Source organism: Protopterus annectens, chromosome 7.part0 (genome assembly GCF_019279795.1).
Source record: "Protopterus annectens isolate FY-2018-M chromosome 7.part0, PAN1.0, whole genome shotgun sequence".
NCBI classification, from domain to species: Eukaryota; Metazoa; Chordata; order Ceratodontiformes; family Protopteridae; genus Protopterus; species Protopterus annectens.
The window spans coordinates 1,506,761,941-1,506,789,247 of NC_056739.1; positions in this window are offsets into that span (position 1 = coordinate 1,506,761,941).

Below are 27,307 nucleotides of genomic sequence, written 5' to 3' on the forward strand. Positions count from 1 at the left end.
CATTAGCAGTTTGACAGTTGTGGCCAGAAAAATTCCTTGGGTGGAAACCTGGGACCCCTCACCAGAATGTTCATGAATCCAAATAATGCACAATTAATCTCTGTATGTTTCTGACATGGGACAGTTCACCACAGTGCTTGTACTTGATCAAATAGCTCTACCAGTTTGATGTCACAGGCCACATCAAGTTCAGAGACTGCAGGCTACCAGCATGGACATTGCCAATGGTCATGGTAGTTCAATTTCATCAGTGGGTGATAAAGTCACTGACATAAGTAAACCTACTGACAGAATAAGTGGCTACCACATTTATTTCTCATGATCCTTAATATAGTGTGATGTCAGATACTGAAGTACCCCTCCCTTCACCTGGGCAAGTGGTGATGACTGTGTCATGCCCACCTCCTACCTTGCATGAGTATGGCTAGGTCTGTAGCCCAGTATAAACAGTCTATGCACTGTCTTGTATAACCTAATGTGATAATGCATGTATCATTTTATTTGGTTTTGTCTTTGTCTTGACCCATAGTTGTGGATGAGATGCTGCCTCATCCTTAGTACAGCAATGTGGTATACCTGCCTGGCGTTCCATCTTCATCTCCACACCCTACAGTCTGATCTTCCAGTGCTAGTCTTACTGGTATTCTGGGCCCTGCTATGATGATTTCCTGCAGCTGTAGCAGCTTCCAGCACACGATGAACACAACAGAGATTTTGTTACAGGTGACTGGGGCATATTGCAGTGCCTTGACTGATGTGTCAAAGTAGCAGAAGTATCCTTTCAACTGTCCAAACTCAAAATTCATGCCATTACATTTTTAGCATAGGCTGTGTAGTTCTTCTTCTCTGCCATGGACTGGGGGTTGCAGATGGGGGTCATCATCCATGGGTCCATTACAAACCAGATATCACCTATAACACCCATCAGTCACACCATTAAGTGTGGCATGCTCCCTGCTTGCATGGTATAGTAGCATATTGGCCTGCACATCGCACATATGTGTGTATGTATCAAGTATATAATGATGTGGGAAGTCCTTTGCTCAAACCTTTGGCATATGTCAACAGCACACCAAATGTGTGTGACTCATCATGGGAACTTCCAGGTAGCACAAAGATATTACTCACAACCTGGCATTTGAAGGCAATGTAACATCTTCCTGTTGATGTATCTCATTCACTGTGAGCCTTTTGGAACCTTGATGGTAATATGTTTGCAATCTATGACACTCAAGACCTCAGGAAATGGCTATTCTCTAAAATGCCTACATAATAGTAGTTTTTTTCCTCAATGATCATGGAGAATTAGATATGCTCTTCCAAATTCTTTAGAACAATGTTAAGGAAATAGTGTATGATATGTGATGCTGACAACTGTGATATGCCTGATATATCACAAAAAGGTCAATGTATAGCCCTTATAGCTCTAGTGGTTAATACTACATATACTATTGTGTACACCTGGATGGGCTTCCCATTCATCTATCTTGATTTTCTTTATGGGTTATTCAGTTTGACTAGGTCTTGTATGTCCTCAAAACAGCATCAGTCGGGTCTATATTATATCAGCAAATGCTTAAAATAGCAAACAATTTGATGTTCTGTGACTTTGCTATTTTGCCATTTTGACAGTGTCGGATTGACTAAATAGCATTCGCTATTTAGTCCATTCAATAGTGTCATATAGACCTGTAGCCATAGCTATATGGGTTATATCCTGCCAAAGATATAACAGCTGACCATCTTCTAAAGCTTCAGGTCACCTTCCATGCAATGAAACTGTCTGGCAGCTCGAGCTAAGGTGACTAAAAGACAAGTTTGTGCACCAAGTCCATCAAAGCTTTCCTGCCAACAGAGAGAGGGAGGCTGAGCCCTGAATTGGCAATGGTAGGAAGAACAAAAAATAAATAATTATACCCTGGCAGAAAGAACACACCAAAAACCAGGGAAATGGATGGAAAAGAGCAGCTACTACAGCAGTGATCATTCAAACATCTGCTGTAATGGGAAGTTTACTTTCACAATTGTACTATGTTCATCTCATTGATCACTGTGGCAGTAGCCTTTGTTATATGGATATATTACCCCAGCTTACTACTTTTGGGAGGTGGAAAGGAGAAGAGTACAGGAGCCTCTAGAGAATGGTTCTTGCAAACGTTGCTCTAGACTTAGAGAAGGAATCAAGCTGCTTTGTGAAAGTGTGGGCAGAGAAACAGATAGTAGCTTCCAGAATACTTCTAGAATCCAACCCTTTCCAAAAAGACATAGATGAAGGCAAGGCCCTGGCAGAGTGAGTCTTGTCCCTCCCTGGATTCATTTTATTGTGGTGAGTATGACAAAAGGTTATAGCCTTAGATAACCATTTGGAAATAGTCAGTTTTGACATACATAGGATATCCCTTCTTCTTACCTTCACAAGCAATGAACAGTTGATCCAAAGATATGATAAATTTAGTTCTGCCAAGATAGCACTTGAGTTTTCTGTGGGCATGCAAGATATGGGGTATCCTTTCTCCCTCATGTTGGGGTTCAGGAAAGAAAATGAGGAGATGGAAAGTTTGCCTTAATCTTTGGATATATGTACTTTAGGTGTAAAAGAAAGATTATTTCTCAAAGAAACCCTGTCCCTGTGAAAAATGAGATACGGTTGACTCGCCATAAGAGTTTGCAACTCAGATACCTTTCTTGCAGAGGTCAGAACAATCAGTAAAACTGTTTTCCTTGTTAAGAACATCAAGCCAGCCAGGTTGGCTGTTTTCAAATGAAGAAAGCATGATTCTCTAACAAAAAATTAAGATCACAAAGAGGTGCCACCAGTTTTCTTGGAGGCCTCTTATGCAAAACCCCTTTCAAAAATATTTTGGCACAAGAATACATTGAAAGAGGAGGATCCATTGGCAGGCATGCTGAAATGTTGAATAACTCAGCTTTGTTAAAGGAGGAAGAAAGGCCATAGGATAGTGACTCACACAAATATTGTAAAACCAGAGAACAACTAGTCCTGAATGGGTGCTTGTTATGTTGTTGGCACCAAATAGAAAGCCTTTTCCATTTGGTAATATATGATTTTCTAGTAGCAGGATTTCTTGCCTTTATTCATACCTGCTGCATGTTCTCAGTAAACAGGAGCCTAAAGGGAAGTAAGACCATATCATCCAGCTAGTCAATTGAAGTTTTGGTGTCAGAGTGCAACAAACACCCCTTTGGTGTATGGGTAGATCCAGTCTGTGAGAAAGCTTTTGGTAATTGCCCCTGACCATTTCCAAAAGAAGAGAGAACCACAGTTGCCTGGGTGAGAAGGGAGTCACCACAATGATCTTGGAGGACTCATTCTGAATCTTCAGAAGTACACTGGATATTAGTGGACATGGTGGAAAGGTACAAAGGAATATTCTTGTCCAAGGAAAGAAAAGGCATCTATCTTCCAGGCCTTCCTGCATGGAGTCCTGGAGCAGAATCCTGCTTGCTGTGTTTTATTTATTTATTTATTATGTATGTATGTGTGTATATATGTATGTATGTATGTATGTATGCATTTATTTATTTCAGTTTGATGACTGGGGAAATCCACTGGGCCTAAAAAGAGACTGTTTTCAGTGGAGGCCCAAGGACAATAGCTTCAGTAACAATGACAAACATATTAGCATATACGCATACAAAGCAAAGAAGTCATACAGCTTTATGCAGCATTCTACAGTAAAAAAAAATTCCTCATTCTGCAATAATAATAAACTCTAGCAACTGTACATTCTAAGAGTCATTAACAGTGAATTACAATTGAAATTTTACATTCCACAATAATAGTGATAAAAATCTAGCAACAGAACTAAGGGTCATTAACAGTGAATTAAAACTGAAGACGAGAAATTGTTGGAAATAAACTATTAACAAAATCTGAAGATTAAGTAGGAATAGGAAGGCAAATGATGTGAGTGCAGAGATGATGCACAGAGTTATAAGATGGGCATTGATGTAAGTCGGTCCTATGTGGAAAAGGAGCAAGGGCATTCCCGCTTTGTAGATAGGTAGGAATGGAGGAGGGATTTAAAGTTAGAGTAGTTATGACTATCTCTAAGGGAGGGAGGAAGAGAGTTCCATAGTTTAGCTAAGGAGCAGGATAGCAGACAGTGTCCAGGTGGCCCTAAAGGTTTATAGATTTTGAGTAGGTTCTGATTTTCTGACCTAAATGAGCAATTAGGAATATAGGGAGTTAAGGAAGTGGACAGAGAAGGGCAGGAGGATGGGTTAACCATAAGCTTATCGGAAGTGGTGAGTTTATGGAGGTTCAGATAGTTGGGAAGCTTGAGCCATTGCAGTAAGTGGCGGGAGATGCAGTGATGGGATGAGTTCTTAGAGTTGGTGGCGAATTTGCAGATTTTATTGTAGCAGGCTTCTAATTTAGGTTGAGGGCTGAGTTGAAGATTCAAGAACAGAGGAGTGCCATACATTAGGGAGGGGAGAAGGTATGTGGAGGAGAGGGTCTTCCTGGTGAAGGGGCGGTGAGATAACGGTTATGCCTATATAGAAGTCCTAATTTTTGGTTGGATATTTTGATGTTAGTTTGTTTATTTATTTTATTTTAAATGATTATTCAATTTAAATGATTAATTGTTTTAATGTTATTTATTTATTTATTTTGTTTTTGAAAAACATTTTATTAGATAAATTTTAAAGGTCCAGAGAATACATAGGAAAGTGCATAGATAGATAAAGCATATAAAGTAGTACCAAAACTTTTTTAAAATTAAAAAAGCAGATAAGAAAACTAATTTATATTAAATGATACAGTGTAAGTGATATAATGATTAGCATTGTCAAGAACAAATGTAACAGCAGACACACCAACAACTAAATTACCTCCACCCAAATAAAACCACCCAAAAAATATTTGCAGAAATATATTGTGAACTAAGAGTAAACTTCTTGTGACATAGCTTTATTCTGAAATTTAAGGGTACTTAAGCATTATTAGACTTTATAGCTATTGATTTATGTGGAATGTGAATTGAAAGTTTAATTACTCTGTTAAAAGAAATTTATCAGTAAGATGACAGATTTTAATTTAGGGTTAATGAAACTTGGGTATACAACTGGTATTTATTATCAAGACATTATTTTCAGCAAAATAGGTCATTTATCCTCTTTCATGCCTTTCTGTTTTATCTTTTGCAACATTGGTAAAAATGTAACAACTTTTAAATGTTTAGTTGCTATTGCAGTAAATTTAGCCCAGTTTATAGTTTTATATATATAAACTTCTAAGACAGATGAGGTAGTAATTCTGCATAGATTGTCTCTATGAGCCTTAGTCAAAGGAAGATGTAACAGAGATAATGTCCAATCAATCGCATTAATGGCTTTGGATATATGCGCAAGATCAAAATGTATGCATTATATTTATGTTCAAATCACTACACTCCTCATATTTGAAAGATCATTAGGGAAATATAGTGTTTTATTTTTGCATTATTTATAATCAGGAAATGAGTAACATGTTTTTAAGTGGGACAAATTTGATGCTGTTTTATAGAAGCCATTATTATATTAGGATCCATAATATTAGGGTAATATTTTTCCCAGAATGAGGCATATAAGTATTTAAAGAGAGGTATTACCTCTTAAAAGAAGTAGAGGTTCTGATGGGAAAGAGGATATTACATATTTGCATGAGGATAGAATTCTTATCTGTAATTGTTTTTATATTTATAATTATAGTAGCTTGGTCATTAATAAGGATATTTAGCCTTTTTGAAAAGGGATTCAAGTTTGTGCCCACAAGGAAGATATTTGTTTCTGAAGCAATATTGGATTTAAAAGTATTTGTTAGAAATTTAAATATTTCAGTGCTGAATAATTCTGGCAATATTACATTTACCGCTAAATTTTGCAAGAAAAAGAGTTTATACAATCCACATTTGAATAAGACCATTTAACGAGAAACAGAAATGTTTTTCTAATTTAACTTTTGAAGAAAGTAAACTATTACACACTCTTATATATGACAAATCAGTCAGAATTATGAAGCCCAACAAGGGTGGGGGTGGTAATAGCCAACCAAATAGACGGGTCTATATAAGAACATTGAAGTATTACTAATTGAATGTTCTAATATCGAACCATTTCACTTGAAACACCATAACATCGAACACTCAGAACAGCGAATTTTTTCCCAGGAAAAAAAATTGCTGTTCCAACAGACATACACACAACACAAGCACACCAAAATACATAATCCACACACATACACTTCACAAAATCCTACACTAAACCATACATACACTACTAGCTAGCCACTTACCTTAACCCAACCCTAACCCTAACGTCCATAACTACTGCACACTCACCTTACCAACTCCCTAACCCTAAAGTCCCTATCGCGCACTCACCTTACCCACTCCCTAACCTTAAAGTCCCTATACGGACACTCACCTTATCTGCTCCCTAACCCTAAAGTCCCTATCGCACACTCACCTTACCTGCTCCCTAACCCTAAACTCCCTATCGAACACTCACCTTACCCACTCCCTAACCCTAAAGTCCCTATCGCACACTTACCTTTCCCGTTCCCTAATCCTAAGGACCCTATCGCACACTCACCTTCGTTCACGCACTTACCATAAATATGTCTGTAACCTTTGCTCCACAGTTGAGGAAATAGTGAAGCTGCAGAAAAGGCCCACCAAATACTTTCCCTAGGAAAGTATTTGATATTCTGCAGCTTCGCTATTTTCAGCGTTCAATGCAAAGGGTTCGATATTAGGACAGTCAAAGTAGTAATGCTTCGATGTTTTAATATAGACCCAAATAGACTATATCAGGAAAGCTTTTGATATGCTACAGGATGATACTAAATATTCAACAATTTCCAGGAATGAAATAAATATAGCTTATAGGAAAATTGATATGTACTTAGAAGATGCCTTATTACAGCATTTTATTTCACTTGACAACATGCATTTCCTCTCTAATAAGCACTCAGTGATCCCTGCATTGTTTGGGATTCCAAAAACGCATAAAGACATGATTGACCCCCCCCCCCATAGACCTATTGTCTCAGGACAGGGGTATAAAACTTATCCCCTTGATGTATTTAGAAATAGGAATTCGAAAAAAAACATTTTGTAAAAATATCCATGCATCTTGAAGGATTCTTGGGATATTTTGAGGAAATTATCCCCAGAACTCTGTAACAAAAATACTACTTTTCTTATTGTGGATGTATTTACCTCTTTATGAGTATACCCCTTGATATTGGTTTGAAATATTTTTATGATCCCTTTGTCAACTACTATTTATTGGATGATAAAGACATTAATATGATAACAGAGATAACAGACTTGATGGAGATAGTGTTGCACAATGACTTTTTTTGTTTCTGAAGGGGAATGTTACATGCATGTGAAAGGATTTTAAATAAAATTCATGTTGACTGTTGCAGAGAGAACATAGGTTAAAATCATTAAATGTTTGACTAATTATTTTATTTTACAAACTGCATAGCACCATCTACCATCTATATCCTGATAACTGTTAAGAACAGTGCCCGTGAAGCTGATTTTTTATTGAAATTGCATCTCCTGTACTGTTTGTAGAAGATCCAGGTGCAATAATATTTTTAATCCATTTTTTCTACATTTGACCATAGATTGCTGGATTTATGAGTTTCCTGAATCAGTATGATTTCAGCATTTACAAGTATACATTTATAAGTACATTTATAAGTAAGGTGCAAAATTTTTCTTCTTCTGTTAGATCATTAGATCTCTTTTATGTTCCATGTTGCAATTGTAATACCATATGTAATTAATTGTTCTATAGTTGATAAATGGTTCAATACATTTTGTTCCTTACAGCTGTACTGCTTTGCTCATAAATGAGCTATAAGTCAGCTTACAATAAATGTAGTTACAGCTATCAAGCAACAGATAACTTTTCCATGCATTTTTGTTTTTTAGGTGTAAGAAGTTCTATAACTTGTGGATGTGCATATTCTTCTCACCTGACTAACAGGTCTATCTACCCCACCAAACTTTAGAGAAGAATACATGTGTTGGCAATTAGAGGCCAGTAATAGACATAGAAAAATGTATTAAAACATAGTAAACAATATAAGCTACATATTGATCTAAGTGCATCAGCTACCTCACTTTGGAGCACTTATAAGCATATCTCATTAAGTTAGCAAACAAAGGTTTGTGTAAGAATCCAGTAATACAACAAATATTTAATATTATTGCTATATGGTCTGAATTTTTTATCAATGGAATTATTACCATTTATTATGCACTTTATAGGTATAAAGCACCTACTAGAATAAATCTTGGTGTGTAATGGCTGACTGTGCAGCACTTAGAGTTATTTTTAATATTTACTTGAATTAATTAAGTCTCCCACACCACAAAATAATTATTATATCTTGAGTGTGATCTAATTTATGAAACCAGATAAATTAAATATAAGTTTTTCATTGCTTTAAAACTTGCAACATTACTTGACAGTAAACATATAATAATCCAGTGTTATACCAGAAATAACATCATTATACAATACATGAGGTTTAGTGACAGACCAGTTTATCGAGGGGCATCTTCAGGTGGGGTTTTAGATAGAAATATTAATGGGTGGGTAGGAGGATAAGCAAAGAAACTAGATGGGAGAAGGAGAGAGTTAAATAGGAAAGTAGGATGTTTGGGAGGAAGTGAAGTAAGTGTAGGGAGGGGATTTATAAGTTTTGTGAGAGTGTAACTGGTAAGCTATCACATTTTTGTCATGAACTTCTTTTGACAGGTTCTATGCCCTAGACGACCTCTAGGTGTGGTCAGAGATGAGGTAGGCCTTGGGGAATAGTGGGGCATGTTGATGTTTGATTTTGAGCTGTCTTGGGGTTTGTGTGGGCTGTTATTATATGTGGTGCATTGCTTTATGGTTGTGTTATAATGGTTTCCGTTAAGGATTGCTTGGCTTTATAGCATACTAGCTGGTTATGGCTATGTTCAGAAGTTTAACAGAACTTTATTTGTAAATAGTTGATCTCCTAGGCTGCCATTCCAGTGGTTTGTTGAGTGTTTCAGTGTGTTTATTTTAAACAGTGAAAATTAGTATCAGTCAGCCTCATAAAATATCTCAATAAGATGCAGTCATTTTTTTTTTTTAAAGAGTTCGTTGGTAGCTGGAGCGGTGGAAAAGTTTGTTTTAGGGCCAAAGCAGCAATAACGGCTGATGGAGCTCTTCCATGCAGGAAGCAATGGGTACACATACTGGTCATATGCCTACATTTTGTGGACTGTCCACCTTTTGCCCATGTCCAGATTTCTGCCTAATATTCTGGTTCGTCTTCATAAAACATTCGATTTTGGAAAATGACTGGGATGGTAGGAGGACTTAAGCCACTAATTACAGGTGTTTCAGATTTTGTGCCCTTCAGGTAAATGCATGTCGGATGAATGTGCTTGTTCCTATGGCTTCCTCATTTATAGGAGCTATATTTAAAATCTGTCTCTATCTTGGCCCTTTGTCCCTCATTCTGAGAGGCTTTGCCTAGAATTTTGCTGATAGAGGTAGAGATGTATGGAGGTGAGTTGGTGGTTATTTTCACTGTGTGGTTGTCGATCATTGGTGAGCATGCATGGAGTGGTGCTGACTGTTACAGAGGAGGGTTAGGATGTCAGACATCTCAACTGCACAGAGTTTCACAGGATTCCGGCCTTGCTTCATAATTTTGTTCATTTTGTCTTAGGTCTGTGGAGATTTCATTATTAAGTCAGTGTGGTTTGTGCTTGTTTACTGGTACTTTTGTTTGTTCCATTTGGTTGGTGATGGTCGGGGAGCTGGGAATCAGTGTGCATACTAGTGAATTGCTTGAACAGGTCTTGACTAGTTCAGTGGATGATTGGTGGATGGGTGCTGCACTTCAGTGGTTCGTTTGTTGACTTTCATTGGTGGTGATGGAGTGCCGGATGCCAGCGAGTGATGACTGTGGTCATAGATAAGGAAGGTCCAGTTTCATATACTGTTAGTTGTTGTTTACAGTTCAATAGTTAAAATATCTTTATGTTGTGATGTTGCCCTCTCATTTCAGCAAGTTTTTGGTTGAGAGCTACTCTTGTTGTCGGATATGGCAGTGCAAGGTGAGAAGGGTTAAATTAATGCTCTGCTGTATTCAGGTTATGGCATAAGCTTTTATTAGGTGACTTCCTACCTTTTCCTCTCATTGTACTGCCCTCTTAACTTTATTATAGCAAGACTTTGTTCCCCATAATTGTCCCACTTTTGTTGTGGCTTTATCTGGGTTTCTTGCAAGGGGTTGACTGGTAGGTCCTGATCTTGTAGAAGAATCAGATCAGTCGAGCCGCAAATAGTTTCACTGGCTCCAAGTAGTTTTCGGCAATGTCTTCCTGTGCATTAATGGTGTAGTACGGGTGTTTGTTCATGAGGTTATGAGCTTTGGCAGGGCAGTTTTTATTCCCCTTAGGCAGGGTGAGTGTGGGCAAAATAGAAATGGTGTGTGTTACACTATGCTCTCCTTTTGACAGTTTTAGCAATCTTAAGGAGAATTAGGAGGAAATTAATTTTGAGGGGAACAAGATGGGTGGTTGGATGAGGGTGCCCTTGTGTGCCATAAATATTGTCAGAGTACAGGTCTTTATACCAATAGGTTTGGTGTGTTGAGTGAGTAATGGGGAGCATGGGACTGGCTGACTCTGGGCTTTTAATTGGATTTTGGAAAAATTTGTCAAACTTAATCTAATAAGCCATTAAAGCCACATATAACTTGGATATTAAACTGTAAATGGAGAAAAATTTTGAAATGTAAAGAAATTAGTTGCAGGGCTGTCTATCCAGAAGTATAAAATGGATTATGCAATGCTGTTGAAGTGAGATGCCTGTACAAAATGGTGGAAAAGGCACTTTAGGCTGATATTGTGGATAAGTAGTTGTGTTGTTAGTGGATGCCAGTCATTGGGATATTTATTGTCATTTAATTTATTTGTGTTCACTTTGACAGGAGTTGGGTGTAGGGAGCTGACTGAATAATAACCACTTTTAGTATAAGCCTTACTTAAATCCTATGATAATAACAAAAATATCAGTCAGAGTAAAGCACTCAAGTAACTACTTTAATTTTAATTTAGTTAATCTTATGAGAATACAGACTTTGTCAACCAAGGTTACATTCAGTAGTAACAACCCAAACGCCCAAATTATTTAAAAGGAATTAAGTGGCAGCTGTATTACAATCATTCATTAGTGACAACAGAAATTTCAAAATAAAACAAATGTGACCAAGATACACTAATGATCTCATCATACATGCAAAAATAGAGAGTCATAGTGTTTTGAGCTGCTTTTCTTTGTGGTCATGGTGAGTGGTTGTAGATTTGGGGCATTGGGGCAGACACCCTTCCATTCTAGCCTGTGTTGGTGGTGTGGTCTGATCCCTTGAGTAGTGTCAGTGGTATTGCAGTGTGTGTGGTGGCTTTGTATGTTTTCCGTAGTGGGTGAAGAGCATGTTTTGAAGTCTGGAGCTGTCCACGAAAAACGGCAGGGCAAATGCAGTGAGGTAGTAATGGTCATGTTGATTGGGGTAAGGTACTTTACTGCCGGTAATGGCCATTCTTTAACTCAGCTGAGCTGCAAAGATTGATTTTCAGGGTTTTTTGAAGACAGACCATGTGTGGCGTGTGCTGACTGTTATGGGGGCGGGGGGTGAGTTGAAGCGTGGGTGAGATTTTCATAGGAAATTTATAGAGGAGAGAGTGGTTTAACACTTGCCGGTTACGTATGAGGGTTGTTTGGCAACCTACTGGCTAGTCATGAGAGGTGACAATTATAAATTAGGTCAGACCTTTGAGTTAGAACTCTTACCCTTAGGAAACTGATGTTAATAAAAAAATAGTTTGATTACCTATAAGCCTGAATAGCACTAGTTTATATGAGTGGCAAAAGAAAGAAAAGAAGAAATGGAGTGAGGGAAGGGAAAAGGGAAGTAAAAAAAAAAATCATAGTTTTGGGTCTTTGCCACATTTTTATTTATGGCTTTGTCCAGATGATGCTCTAGATGGTCTAGGAAGAGAGAGGTAGTGCATACATACTGGACTTTGCTACGGAGTCCCCAGACCAGTCAGCTAGTTTAAAGTTGGAGGTAAGAGAGGTGGTTTTAGTGAGATTGTGTTGCCATATAGATGAAAGATGAGTCCCCCATTTTAACTGGAGATGGAGCACTTCTTCATTTCCTCACCATTTTCTAAGCACAACAACTTTCCATATTGTACCTGCGAGGGTAATGTAAGGGGGCAATGCTGGTAAAGCATTTTCCTTTAACACAGATGCTGTTACTGGCTCTGTAACTTGCTGTATTATTAGAAGCATGGAGTGCTTAAAACTTTTCTTTACTGATTCTTCTTTCTTTTCCAAGATTATCCCAACAACCAAATAACACAGATAGCACTCTCAGCCTCATAAGGCTGCATGCTGCATTAGGGATGTTTGCACTACATAGCACCTCAAAGGGAAAGCTGTCAAGTCCATACTAGTGGGGAATGAAGTTTTAGGTGAGTGCAGTGGCTGGGCAGTGGATCAATAGGATAGGTGTCTGACAGGGATTAATGTGGTCATTAAGAAGCATTGGTTACATGTGCGGTGCAAATTTGCAGTGTTTTCTCTTTCCTTCTGCTGTAGGACAGGAGGTGCTGAGTGGAACTCGGTTGATGGCCAGAAGGAAGGAGGCTCAAGAGGTAATGGAAGCTGTTGTAGTGGATGTCCCTATTGCCAGAGTGGTGCGTAACAAGGCTGCAAAGGGCAGTGCACAGAGAGCGGAGTGGCAAGGTAATGGATTCTGATGGGGGTGGATGCACTGGTAGCTGCAGCGGAGCACAATGAGTTCACAGGTAATCCCACTTATTCGGTTTAAAAGGCATGTCAGAGTACTGTGCTTTGGAGAGTGTGGGGGCAAGAAGATAGTGGTAGGTGGGAGGTAGAGAAGAACACTGTTGGGGATCATTTATGGGGAGTGTGGGCTTTGTACAGATGGAGTTGAGTCACAACAATTATAGGAACATAGGAAGTATTAGGCTGTCTGCTCTAGGACTCTTACCAACTAGACAAGTTCAACCTTCATGAGGGGATGGGTGGAACCATTGTGGTACAATTAGTTACCCATCCATTTGTTACTGTGTTGGTATGGATGAAGTCACTGGGGTAAAATTAGTTACCCATTCAGTTGTTACTGTGTTTGTAGAGGGCCAATGACGTGCCCTATTTGGCAAGACTTTGGAGTTGGGTCCTTAGGTGTGGTATTATTGCATTGACAAGTCTGTCTCTCAAGTAGGTATTGCTAATGTTACTTACCAGGTTAAGGTTTCAGAGAGAGTAACATGATGACCATGTCACTTGTGCTTTGGGTGAATTTGTAGGTAGGGTTTCAGGAGGCATTGTAGGTATTTGGGTTTGTCGGGACAGTTTAGGAATGGGTGTTTGTCTATGTAGGAGCTTGAAGGCTTAGGTGAGGCATGCTTTTGGAGTTTGGCAGAAGTAGATCAAGTTTTAATTCCTTACTAGCTGCATAGGAACATCAGGGAAGAAATGGTTTGAGGGAAAGATCAGGGACAAGCAGCAGGTTAAGGATGTTCAGTTTTTGCTAAGGTATTAGTGAGAACGGTCATTAGAAAGAAGCAAACCGGGGGTAAGGTTAGCTTGAGTGCTGTGGTTAGGGTTTTAGCCAGGATTGGCATTATGAGGTAGTACATTTGGAGACGTTTAGGTTAGGCAGGTTTGGAGGGTTTTCAAAGCAGTCAGCCCATTAATCAGGACCATAGCATTGTGCTACCTTTTAGGTAGGATGTGTTGCCAGACTACTTCATTGCTGGGCATCATAGGTGACTTTTCAGGAACTAGTCACGGGGACTTGGGTAAAGGACAATGCTTCTACTGTACAGTTTCCCAGAATGTCAAAATTTTGACCTTAGACTTTGAGGCAACTTTCATAAAATTATATATCTGGGAGGTAGAGAGCATGTGACTTGGGGAGTAGATGCAGGTGGTACAGCTGATTAGTTGGCGTTAAAGTACAGGGGATTGATTTGGTTGCATTACTTGCCAATCTATCAAGACATAGGCTGAAATGTCATTTGGGGGTAGCTATATTGGCCTTGACCTTAATGGATAAATTGGAAGCATAATCAGCTTGCATACATGATGTGTTCAGCTTTTGTGGTGTTGGTTTTCGGACAGAGGATTTTCATGCATTCTGGATGCATTGGTGGGCCACTGGATTTAGTGAGGGAGAATTAAACAAAAAAAAATCTTTTCGCCATTCTTATATCTTTTGGAATAAAGGGGGCTGCAGTTAGGCTGGGCAGCATGCAATGGGGCTTGCATGGTCAGAGGAGACATTGCGTCTTCTTACAGTCATTGTGGAACATTTGCAAGGTTGCAATGTGGGCATAATTCTGGAGTTACAGTTTGAAGGATAACAGAGGATTTGTGATTTAAAGAGGTTACTTTAAAATAAGGCTGTGTGGTCTGCTGTAGTTATTTTGGCTTTGGGGAGGGCTCATCAGTTAAGTCAGCAGTTTAGACAATGGGTTGCTTTGGTAAATTTTATGTTGGGCCTCTAGGAAGTTGATAACAGAGATACAGTTGGTTCAGAGGGTAGGGCGTACACCAAATGACTTTGGTTTGACCTTCGGTATGGTTAGGTTTGTTTTGGAAGTTTTGTTGGAAATTTTTGAATGAAGGAGGGGGAACAGCCTGGTCAGGCTGGTGGGCAGAGAAGAGGGACAGGCTTGCCCCTCTTCTCTTTCCCCTGTGATGTGGTTAATTTCAATGAGTTGGGGAATGCAAGTGAGCAGTTGGACACTGCTTGACAAATATAAGTAAGCAAGCGATGATGAGGATGCTGCTTATTTGGTCAGACTGAGAGGGGGCATGCTACCCTAATGTAACTGATATATGGGTGTTGGGTCAAGTGAGCAGCAGGATGCTGCCTAAGTAAAGTAAGTGAGCAGATGTAAGGATGCTGCTTACTTGCTTGGGGTGAGCAGGGTCATGCTGCCCTAAGTTAATGTTATATGGATGTCGTGCCATGATGTAAGTGAAAATATTAGTTAGTTAATGAAGTTATGTTTTTGGAATTTCAATAGAGGTCGTCAAATGTCATTTGGTGTGATGTGTTTTATTTGAAGGAGACCTGGACAAATATCTAACTACATTTCACTTACAAACTTTATTAAAATCAAACATGTTCAAGAGAGTAGATGTTTATATATTTATACATTCTAATTCAGGATGAACCATTGAGAAAACTAATGGATTTAAGGCTTTGCAGTTTTTGCTGTTATTTAGCTGATTAAGATAGTCTGATTTGTTTATTTGTTCGGGATTGGAGAGAGAGAGAACATTTGCATCAGGAATAGGAAGTCCTTTAATAACATTTCACCTCAGTGCTCTTTTATTTCCTTAAGGATGTGGTTAAATTGAAACTTGTCCCTCAGAAAACAAACAATATTTGTACATTTGACTTCAGATGCTATAATTTTACATGTTTCCTGTTACAATAATGGCAACCAGTTTGCTCCCCTTACAAGCTAACATGAAGGACATCTCCTGCAAGACCCAGACTATCAGAAACAGAATCAAGGAATCAGTCAATAGCAAGATTATTAACTTACCATTAGTGATTGTTTATGTATGTTATTTATTGCCTTCCATATTATAACAATGTTTGTGATCAGATTTAACCAGAAAAGACATATAATTTATGAAATATAAGTTTTGCTTCATCCATGACTGTTATTTAGTTTTTGCTTGATTTATATGTGAAGGTTAATTTTTGCTGGAAACAACATGTGAAATTGTATTTTATTTTGAGCAAGGCATGCACAGAAGGGCACTTGGAGTTTTCTTTGCTGTTTAAAAGGTAAAGGGATATCTTAAGAGTTTCTAACTTTATTGTCCTCCAAGCAAGGTATGTTTGTTTTTATATGCACACAAAATATGTATAATGTCCTGGAAGTTAAGTAACATGGCATAGACCAGTCTGGGATTTTGATTTACTTACCCTCTTCTAAGAGCTTGATGTGTTCTCTGAATTGCAATGCCAGGAGGCAAAGTTATTGAAGGAACAAGCAATTGCAAAATTTCTTGTATAACATTGGGTAGATCTGGATGGTTAAAGAATTCAGGAATACCTCTAATTAGAAAGTTATTCCTCCAACTTCTTGCCTCCAGATCAAGAACTTTTTTTCATTACTGATAGTAATGTCTTTAGTATGAAACTCTATATCATCTTGCTTCATTTCATTTTTGAACTCACAACTTGTGATTCTAGATTCAGATTCTTCCATTCTGTTTGTGATAGTACATGATGCATCCTTGTTGCTTGTTAGTTGTGTGGATATGTTATCAGTCCCTGACTGAATCGGTATTAATGTCGATTTTAAATCATCAGTGTTGAAGTTTGGTTCTAGTTTCTGTTTGGGCTTTAGTAGTCTGTTTTCTTCTTTAGTCTGTTTGGGCTTTGGTAGTCTGTTTTCTTCTTTAGTTGCTGATTTGTGTATCTTACTGTTATTTTCCTTTTCCGGAGTGATGATGAAAGTTGGCTTAGTTCTGGTAGTTTGAGTGTTCATTATACAATATTCCTGAGACATAATTTCTTCTGTCTTCTGCTGTTTTATTTTGCTTTCAAATTTTTCCCCACCTACTATTCTTGAGTGGTCTATGTTGATTGCTTGTTAGAGTGCAGCCACAAGTTTAAAATTGTTGATGGGTTATACAGTAATCTTTAGGCTCCAAGTCATTCATTTCAATATTTATTTGTGTACATGTGCATAGCTCTAAAATTCTAGGCAGATGGCACTGGATCCAGAGATATGTTATCAGAACTATACTGAAGATGCTGCTTTCAGATCAATGGCTAACTTTCTCCCCCCACTAGATGATTGTTCGGGGAGGAGACAAAGAGGTCTACTTGAGGAATTCCCCAGATGGATCATATCTTGGAAGATTCCCTGATCTAGCTTCCATTCATCAGGATCTGCCCTTGTCCTGCTCAGCTTGTCTGCCACACAGTTTTGCTCTGATAGAATGTGGGATGCCTGTAGAGTGAGACTGAACTATGAAGCTATATCTCAAGCTAACATGGCTGGTAAGCAGACAGGGCTACAACCTGGTTCACCCTTGCTTGTCGATGTACCTCATGACTGTTGTTTTGTCTGTAACAACTTGAAATAATCCCTGGGACCAAAGATAAATCAGAGAATTGAGTGTTTTGATCAGTACAAGCATCTCTTCTGCCCTGGGTGTCCCACACACCTTGCATTTTTATACCTCCTGAAACTGCTCCCCAAGTAAAGTCTGAGGCATCTGTGGTGGCTGACTGCTTTGGAACAGGGAGGCAGAATTGGAGACCTGGATTTAGGGATAGCAGTTGTTTCCACCAAATGATTTTCCTTCTAACAAAACCCAGACTTGGGATCTGAAAAGAAAAGGGGTGATGGTGGTAGGACCAAAGAGACTTCAGATACCACTGTATCTTTCTCATGTGGTGTCTTACTGTGTCATGTGAATCAGAGAAGCCTTGAGACCCTAAATCCTGAGGTATTCTCTTGCAATCGCCAAAACAAATCTAGACATTGATCTATACTTTTCCTTTCAAAGAAAAGCTCTTTGAACAGTTGTGTCTCATTGAAATCCCAGAAATACAATCATGTGAGAAGGAATGAAAAAAAGATTTTTGTATGTTCTCTTAGCTTCAAAGCTTGTGTAAGAGATCTCTCACCCAAGAGAGAGAGAGAGAGATTCTTGACACTTTGAAAAGACCCTGCAAAGATAAGCAAGTTGTCTAAATTTGGAAAAATATGAATACACTGTAGCCTGCAATGAGCTATAATTGGAGTTAGACACTTTGTGAGCAATCTTGGTACAGTGGAGAGTCCAAAGGGTAAGGCAAAGTATTGATAATGTGATCCAGATACACAGAACTTGAAGTTTAGATAAATAGAAATTTGATGATAAACATCTTTTAAATCTAATGTTACAAGGAAAGTTGAATGAAGACAAAGAGGTAACAGGTTTGGAAGTGACATCATTCTGAATTTTGGGCACTATTACAAACATGTTTAGGAAAGAAAGATCCAGAACTGGTCTCAAAGCATTTTTTCTTCCCTTTAGCACCAGAAAACATCCTTGGATAAAACAACTTTCCCACCTGGGAAGAGGGAATGATTCTTATCACTTCCTGGGACAGCATGTGATGAAAGGAAGGTAGAAACTAAACAGTCTACTCTAGAGGATGAGGAATTTCCTCCCACTGCCATCTGTAATCTTGATGCATGATCTTCAGAACTCATTTGCCTAAAACTATCTGTTGCCAAACAGAAAAGTGGATATTCAGACTTTCTGGAAGAAGAAAGGGTTGTCATGGTGGGAGGGGGGAACAAAGTCCCTTAAATAGCCATTCTGATATGTTAGACTGTTTTTGGTTTTGAGACTTTCCAGATTTCTTTTTGGAATCCCATTGCCATTTCTTTTTAAACATCTGTTTACCTGTATTTTGTTCAGACTGTTTATTTTGTTTCTAACCAAAACTGGGTAATGAGTGAAGAGTTAGATAATCCCTTGGAAAACTTTGACTAGGAGGGCTGAAAAATCTTAGAGATTCTCTATATCAGCTTACCCCTTTCATCATACTTTTTGAATAGCTGTGCAGCAGAGGGACTAAAACCTAAATCTCTCTCCAAAGGAAAATTTAAAATCTCTTTTTTTAACATCATCTGGGAGGTTCTAAGAACAAAACCACACAAACCTCCTCAAAACAGTACCACTGCCATAACCCTTGAAACAGTATAAACATAGACACTGTATGCAATGAGTAATGACTTGAACAATAGAAACTTTAAATTATTTAAAGCCGATTTTTTCTTCAGAGAAGAAACTGCAGAGAAAACATTCCTCATACTTTCACAATTAGTCAGAACAAACATTAACACATGAGCATAACAATTCCAAAGTTTTAAAAATCAGAGTTGCAGAAGCATGCAGTTTTCCCCATAGTTATTAATAACCTACTTCTTATCAAAAACTCAGAAGGAATAGGACTGGAGTTAACTAAGTGGTTAGCAGCAGACGGATTAACTAAAGCTATAGCTGTCAGACCATGTTTGGAAAGAGTGCATACAAACGTAAAATACTGAGGAGCTTTATACAGCCTGTCTGTCTTTTTAGTGGCAGCATGTTGACTGTGAGGAAAATTGCAGTCAGTAACACAAATCATCTAAATCTGACAGAACTGGAGGGATGGGTACAGCTTTCAGATATTCCTTCTTTACAAACTCATAGTATTTTCTGAAGGACTAAGAAACCTCAGTGTTCTCCCACTGAAATCACTGGTACATTCTAGAAATAGCCCCCCCCCCCCCCCACACACACACACACAAGGAGAGTACGAAACTGAGGTCTGTTCTGGGTCTGAATCAGAAATCTGAGGAGAAAATCCAGTATCTGTCTTTTCAACCTCCTGTCCAGATTCAGAATCTTGATTCTGTACAGAAAAGGAGGCATCCCACTTTCTTTTACCAGAAACTTCTCTATAAACAGGATTAATAGACTGAATTAAATCCTGAACTAGGCCAAACAAACTACTCTTGTCTAAGAACTTATAAGGAGGAGTAAATACATGCTTAGTTTTCAGTTTCTTTTTAATAGCAAAAGTGGGACAAACACTGTTATTAATGGCAGCAGCAGCTTCCATGAGGATGGGCGCAATCTTCAGGCAAAACAGGGAAGCCTTGCCTGTCCCCTCTCAACACACAGAGAGGACGTGGCTAACCCCTGGTTCATAGCGGCTGTAGGTGATACACCAGAAAGATCCAGAATAAAAGACGAGTGATCTGAGAGACAACTAATGTCCACAGTAGAGTCACCCACCTGGGACTGAGACAAATTGCTAGCCTGCTGTGACAGGAATGGCTTTTTGTTTAAATTGTTCTTGTTGTGGCTGGAAGTAGGACTGAACATGGGACCAACGGATTGTTCCATGGCCAAGCCAAGAATGGTGCTGCTTTCTCATGGAAAACAAACAACAAATGCTGGTAAAAAACTCTTTAAAAGTCACTTTTTAACAGACAGATACAGTAAAAAGGATTTTAAAGCACTTTGATAGCCCTATAAAGTAAAATAAACACAATTTCTCAACCGAAAAAATGTTTTCAGTTACTTTAAACAACTTTTAAACTGACAGGAAAATGAACATTCCCTTTCAAAAGTGCAGTACAGTCTCTTGACAGTCTGCTAACACACAAACTTCTAGTTTTAAAATAACTTTCCTGAAAAGGAAAATATTAATATTAATAATAATAATAATAATAATAACATTAATGGAAGTTTTTTCCCCCTAAAGGGAACTTACCTGCCCAGCAAAGGAACACACAAGTTGACCGAGAAGTGTATTCTTCGGCAGCAGTAAAGCTCTGAAGGGCTTGCATCCAAACTTGTCTTTTAGTCAGCTCGGCTCAAGCTGCCAGATAGTTTTGGAGCATGGACGTTGCCTTGAAGATGGCTGGCTGTTATATAATTGGCAGGATATAACCCATATTGCTAAGGCTACTGTAACAGTTTTCAGTATGATGAACATCTATACTCTGCTGATGTAAAGAATATCTTCACTGCTGTCAGCATTCCAGTTGCAAGCAGTACTACAGCTATCACAAATACTCCAGTGAAGGTTTAGCCTCATAAATACAAGTATGTTGTGGTAGTACAGGTTCTCCAACTTCATTAAGAGCAATGATGCATTTTTCAACATCCTCGATATAGAGAAGATCATCAAATGCAAGTGTTCACTATGGGTGTCCAGGATAGACAAAATCACGTCAGTCACTCACACATTGCACGTTAAAAATATGCACGTCTGAAATTTTAATTAACACAGCTCTTACATACACCTTTTTCATATGTATTGACTGATGCACACATAACCCCCTCACTTGTGCATGTACACTCTCTCACACACACACACACACACACACACACACACACACACACACACACACACATACACACACACACACAAACACACACACACACACTCTGTAAGAGTAAACAATTTAGATAAGAATGTCTTGTTTACAACTTAACTCTCCACTATCATTTCAGTTAAAGGGGTGTTCATGTTCAAAAAACACTTAGCAGAGTAGTGTGTGTCAGAATTAGACCTGGCATGATATTCAACCAAGTATCAGTCACCTACGATAAAGGTTCCACAGATTCCTTGTATTTCTCATTTCATAGCAACAGGTCAAGTCCTATACAGTTTTAAGAAATATGCACATAATTGTAGCATGGGCAACTTCACTAAGTGAATTGTTAAAAAACTTGCAAATGTCTGAAAGAAGGACATGATTCCCTCTGAGAAATCCAGCACTCATAAACAGCTCACCCTTTCTCCTGGGAACAGTAGAATGTGCATATATTAAAATTTGTATTTGAAGAACAAAAAATATTTGAATACAAAGTGCCATTCTGCTTAGTTTCAACAGCAGAAAAAAAAGAAAACTCTTCATGTCTCATAGCAGTTTTCTTTCACACTGTATCAACATTCAGAGTAGTAATTTTATTCTAGGCCACTTTGCATTTTCTCACACACCACACACTAATGACTAACATATCGAAAGTTTAGCAGTTCTCCTACAGCAAACATTTAGGATGGTTAAGGAAACTAAAGCACCTGGAGAAAAATTATCCTGTCCTTTTGCAGGATGATACTTGCCATGTTCTACTTGTAATCAATGCAATTTTCCATCTTATCAAGAGGATAGCTTTCTTATGATATAGCAGAGTTACAAACATGTCCAACAATAACAGAAGATGACATACTCTCCACTTCATAGACTATTAAAGCTACTTTCTCAATTGGGCTAGATAATATACCAAAATCGCTTTTACTCTGTTGAATAACAAATGGTATGAATAAACAATTAATGATTATGTCTAATAAAATTTTAAGTACTAATTATATGCCCCAGGATTGTGTTATTTCACATGTTGAACCTGTAGATAAAGGTGCTTCTAGGTGTGAGATAGAAAACTGTAGACAGGTAATCTTAGCATATATTATAGGAACAAGTTTTGAATATGGTTTATTACAAATGTTGATAAGGACAAATTAATATGATAATCATGTTAATGCAGCACTGCATTGTTTCATGAGGGAAAGACCCACATTAATGAGTTTAAAATCCTTTTATAATGTTAGATCTAAACATTAATATCAAGATAATGACATCATTGTTATATATATTTGGATGTAAGTTATTATCCACAGACTTCTCCAGCAGAGAATGGATCAATTTGTGATACAACTGATTACAAAATATTAGCAGGCAGAAAACAACAAATGGTAATAAGCAAAAAAAAAAAAATAAAAATAAACAACTTAGCTATACCCTGGGATCTGTCCAGAGACCAGTTTTGTTTATTATGTTTTTTCCAATTTCCCTAGCTCAACAGACAATAATTTGGACAAGTATCCTGCTGATTCTAAAACTGGTACAGTTATTTTTAATAATAGAAATTACTGCACATTCAATGATTACTTGCAAAAGTAAGCTTATGGGCATCCAAAATAGCTTTATGTTTTATTACTAGTAAGTGTAAGACAATACCTTTTGGTAAATTTGAATGTAATTTAATAATCATAAACAGTCACAAGCTTGAAACTGTAGAAACTGTTAATGGTTAGTGAATAAAAAGTGACCAATGACTATATGATAAAAGTGCTGCAAGTTTCAGTTTGTATCTTGCCAATTGTACATTATGTTCAATTACTAATAAAAAGTCACTGACAATACTTAGCTCTGACCCAGTCAGTAAAACAATCTGTAATCTGGATTAGAACCCTGCATTACTTCTGCTAGAACCATACTGTATTAACACTTTGAGGCACAGAGAGAGGTACATGGTTGGTGTATTTTCTGCACTCGGTACTGCCCAGAGTGCTCTCTGAAGTGTAATGGATCCAATGTTAAGTGCTCTGATGAAAGCATGCCAAAATAAAATTTTGAGTTACTTCCTTGAGAAATTAATGCTATTCAGTGATTCTCATCACTGAGATCCACCAATGTGCAAAGCCAAGCAGTCTGCAATGGACGAAGCAAAAAAAATGAATGAGTGTGATGATTTTCAACTCTGTGGTCTTATACCATTAAAGTGTTAGAAATTAAGGAGCTCACATTTTACAAAGACAGCACTGTCTGCGGAACTAAACCATGAAAGTATGGCATTACTATAGAACATTGAAATGATAACTGTGATTGCCACATCAAAATTGACATTGTGGGGAAGAGAATGTAGAGTACATATACTCAGCTTTTTAATTCTAACATTTAACATTTAAGGAGCAATATGCACATGTTGTCACTTGAACTTTGTCCTTTCACAGTAAAAGTCTTGCTGAATGGGATATTTGCACAAATTATGCTACTGAAGCATGACACAGTACAAACAAATGTTTGTGATACAAGAATGTTTTCTTGCCTATCTTATGTGAGGATTGCTCACTTCTGATACATTTGCAATATGAGTGCATTATATTTTGCAATAAATTTTGAAGCTTTCTCTTTGTATGTTTAAGCACTATGTACTTGGTATGACTTAGAGACACTTTTTACACACAGGCACTTTCATCTTTTAACTAATTAAGACCTATGTTGTATCAAATGTCACACCTTTAGCAGCTTCCACATATTTTTGCATTCCAGACCATTTTATGAAAAATCAACTTACAAAACATAAGACAAACACGTAAATATTTTGTGAACACTGAAAACTTTCACAACTAAAAAAACTATAAAAAGAGCAAATGCATCAGTAGGAAGCATACCTCTCAACATCTTAGCACAAGAAATCTGAACAAAGCCTAAAATATTGGGGGGACAGGCGCAAAACAGGGACAAATTTTAAATATTGCTCTTATAAACTTAGAAAGTTGCTAGAATAACAGGATTTATGTTAGCATTCATTTTCTGGAGCATATAAAGTCCGCAGTTCAAATGCATGTCATTATTTAGTGACTTTATTCCTTATTGATTTGCCAGAAAACGACAATTTTTTGAGAAAGAGACCAAAAATATATGGCAAAAATTTGGACAGTTGAGTGGTACAGAGAAAGCATTTTTACAGTGATAACAGTGCCTTCATAGTCTTTCCATAACTTCTATAACATATCATAATTTAAACAAACCCAGGATTATATTTTTGCTACATTTTCACAAATAAGTTGTCATATATTAGAAAATCTATAACTAAGACATATATTGTTAGAGCACATTTGTTAATCAGATAAAATCTTTTGCATAACAAGAAATTCCTGTCTGAGTGCACATTTACCTAGATGTTTACAGACAGATGAAAACATATGCACAACTTTACAATTATCAAAACAAAAATACTGAATATTTCTCAAGATGTGGAACTTACAATACAAATATCAATGATAGATTTTTTTCAACAACATCTACAGTTTCTTCTGATGGCATATATAATAGTTTGTAAGCCACTTGTTTTTGAATAATTAAATACATATGGAAATATTGCTTATTTTCATAATTACTAACAAAGAAGTAGCAATATTTCCATTATACTGTAATATAAATCGACAGTTACAATGAATTTTCCTGCCTCCCACTATAGCATTTCACACCCTGCCCCTCAACAAGATATCAACCTGTCAATTATGAACATATAGTCATAAGTATGAAAGTGTGAGTAATATATAGCAAACAGTCAGTTTGTCTACTCCAGGGCATAGTCTTGGTGTCATTTTGTTAACGGGTCCTTGCCAGTACTTATTATAGTTAGCTGGTAACTCTTTATTTAAAAAAGCACCAACACCATAAATAGCAATGCATGTTAACTGGAAGTATACAAAAAAGGTGTCATAGACCTGAATGAATTAACCATATTTTGATAAAAGTGGTATAAAAGACATCTCTTAAGTCAGCAAATGTAATAAAAAACTTTGGTGTAAGGGTAGTCTCTCTGACACCTCATCTATCCGTGTTGATCCCAGAAGCAAGATTATTAAAGACTTAATTAGTCAAGCATTACTGCTAATAAGGCATACTTGCAAGGTATTAGCTAACCACATTTCTGAATACTCAGTCTTGTACAGCTAGTGCGTGTGCACGGCATTGTGTAGTTTCATTGGAGGCTATTAGTCTAGCGGCCATAGATCCTTTACAAGGCTAGCCATGTTAATCCCGAGTATCACCATTTGTTCTTTTTGAGTAGTTCACAGAACAAATTTATGAACAGAGTGGGCCTGTGATCAATACCAGTTATCCATGCCCATGAGAGACATGGGTGCCACCCCAGGGGTGAATTTGTGGTCTCTCATCCAATTATCTATGTTGCATTTGAATAGAGTCAGTGAGGAGCTCTGTTTTTACATGAATAGAAAGTCTATTCCAGAGAAGTGGCAGTCTCTGGGAGACATATGTGTCTCTGCAGCATGTTCTTTTAATGTCACAAGCTAGGATGAGTTCCCTAGAGTGACTGACTGTTGTGCAGTTTAATTTGAAGATGTGCAGCATTTCCATTAGGGCAGGGTTGGAGATTGCCCTCTAGACCAGGCACAAGTCATCTCTTTGCAGCCTATAAGATACAGGGTAAAGCGACTAGGCTTTCAGTCTGTCCATGTATGTCATGGTTTGAAGTCCCTGTTTTTTCTTAGTGAGAAACCGCTGAGGTCTTGTAAGAAGCTGCAGGTGTCTAGTGAGGTGCATGAAAAAAGGTGCATTATACTCTATTTGTGGTCTGATGAGGGTCGAGTACAGTGGAGTTATAACATCCCTTGATCTGGATGCTATACCCATGTGTATGAGGTGCACTGCATAGAAGGCTTTCCTTACCACTGTGAAAATTTGGTGGTCACACATTCAGATTGTTATCAATCTGTGTTGCCAAGTCTCACATCACTGGGCTGGGACTCAGGGGGATGCTGTCAATATTTTAGTTTGTAGGCAATTATGTCTTGCCAGAGGGAATAAAAATGCATTTTTGCATTTAGTTTTAGGCTATGGCTTTGGCACCAATCATTTGTTTGTGTTAGCCCTTCTTGTTATATGTTGACATTGTTGGGGACTCAGTGATTGCTCTCAGTTTGCAATCATTAGCAAACCTGGTGAGCCAAAGGATGTCTACTTTGGCCTGGAATTCTGAGAAATATATGCCAAACAGTAAGGGGCCCAGCACAGATCCCTGTGGTACTCCACCGGTGATGGATCTACTGTTGGAGGTGGAGTCACCAATTTTGACAGAGTGTGTTCTGTTAGTAAGCCATTTGGCTACTCATCTATTAACATAAGGGTTAATCCCTATTGTGGAGAGTTTCTCAACAAGGCCAGAGTGGGGAATTGTGTTGAAAGCCTTGGCAAGATTGAGATAGGCAGTGTTCACTGTCTTACCTTTGTCCATGGCTTTGGTGACATTCTCAAAGACGTCCACAGGGTTTAATAAGCATGATCTACCCTTAATGAAGCCAAACTGGGTTGGGTCCAGTGTTTGGAGGTCCCCTATGTCCTTGTTGATAAGGTCCATGAGTATAATTTTTGCACTTTATCATATTGTTCAGTGTTTCTTATCAGCACTGCACTGGTTGTATTTATTTGCTTGTCAGTACTGCATTGTTTTTATTTAGTTGTGTTAACAGTTCTGCACTAGTTTACTGCACTGTTTTTATTTATTTGTTTGATTGAATTATTTACTTTTCTGTGTCTCCATTTATATAATTGCTGATCTGTGGTTGAATTTTTGTATAGTTTGCGGCTTTTGCTGTTGCCTGCCCCTACTGTAAATTTGAAAAGGGACACTCCTCCCAGTCCCATCTCATTAGCTCATTCTACCTAATACAGAGATCATTTGGGAAGGTCAAACCCCTTAGTTCCTTAACCTTGAATTTTCTTTTGTTCCTCCTCTCTCCTTTTCCACTTTACTAACAAACAAACAAACAAAAAAACTTTATTCAGCTTCTTTTACTGTATTTGTGTTTCTTCCTCCTGCTCCATTACTTCATTTTGCTTTGTCTGCTACTTGCTGCAGCCTGTTCTCTAAAGTGTTCAACTGCATCTTTTCTGCTGCATTTGTTACTGCTTGTTTATAGCCTGTTTAAATTGTAAGTGTTATTCTAAGCCTCTTAGATTTGGTTTAAGCACTTGGGCTTTAGGCTAACCCCTTAGCTCTCTCTCTCAGATTCTGAAAAATATTGATGGACAATTTCCTACAGTTTCTCCTGCCAGTCTGGTTGATATGGGCA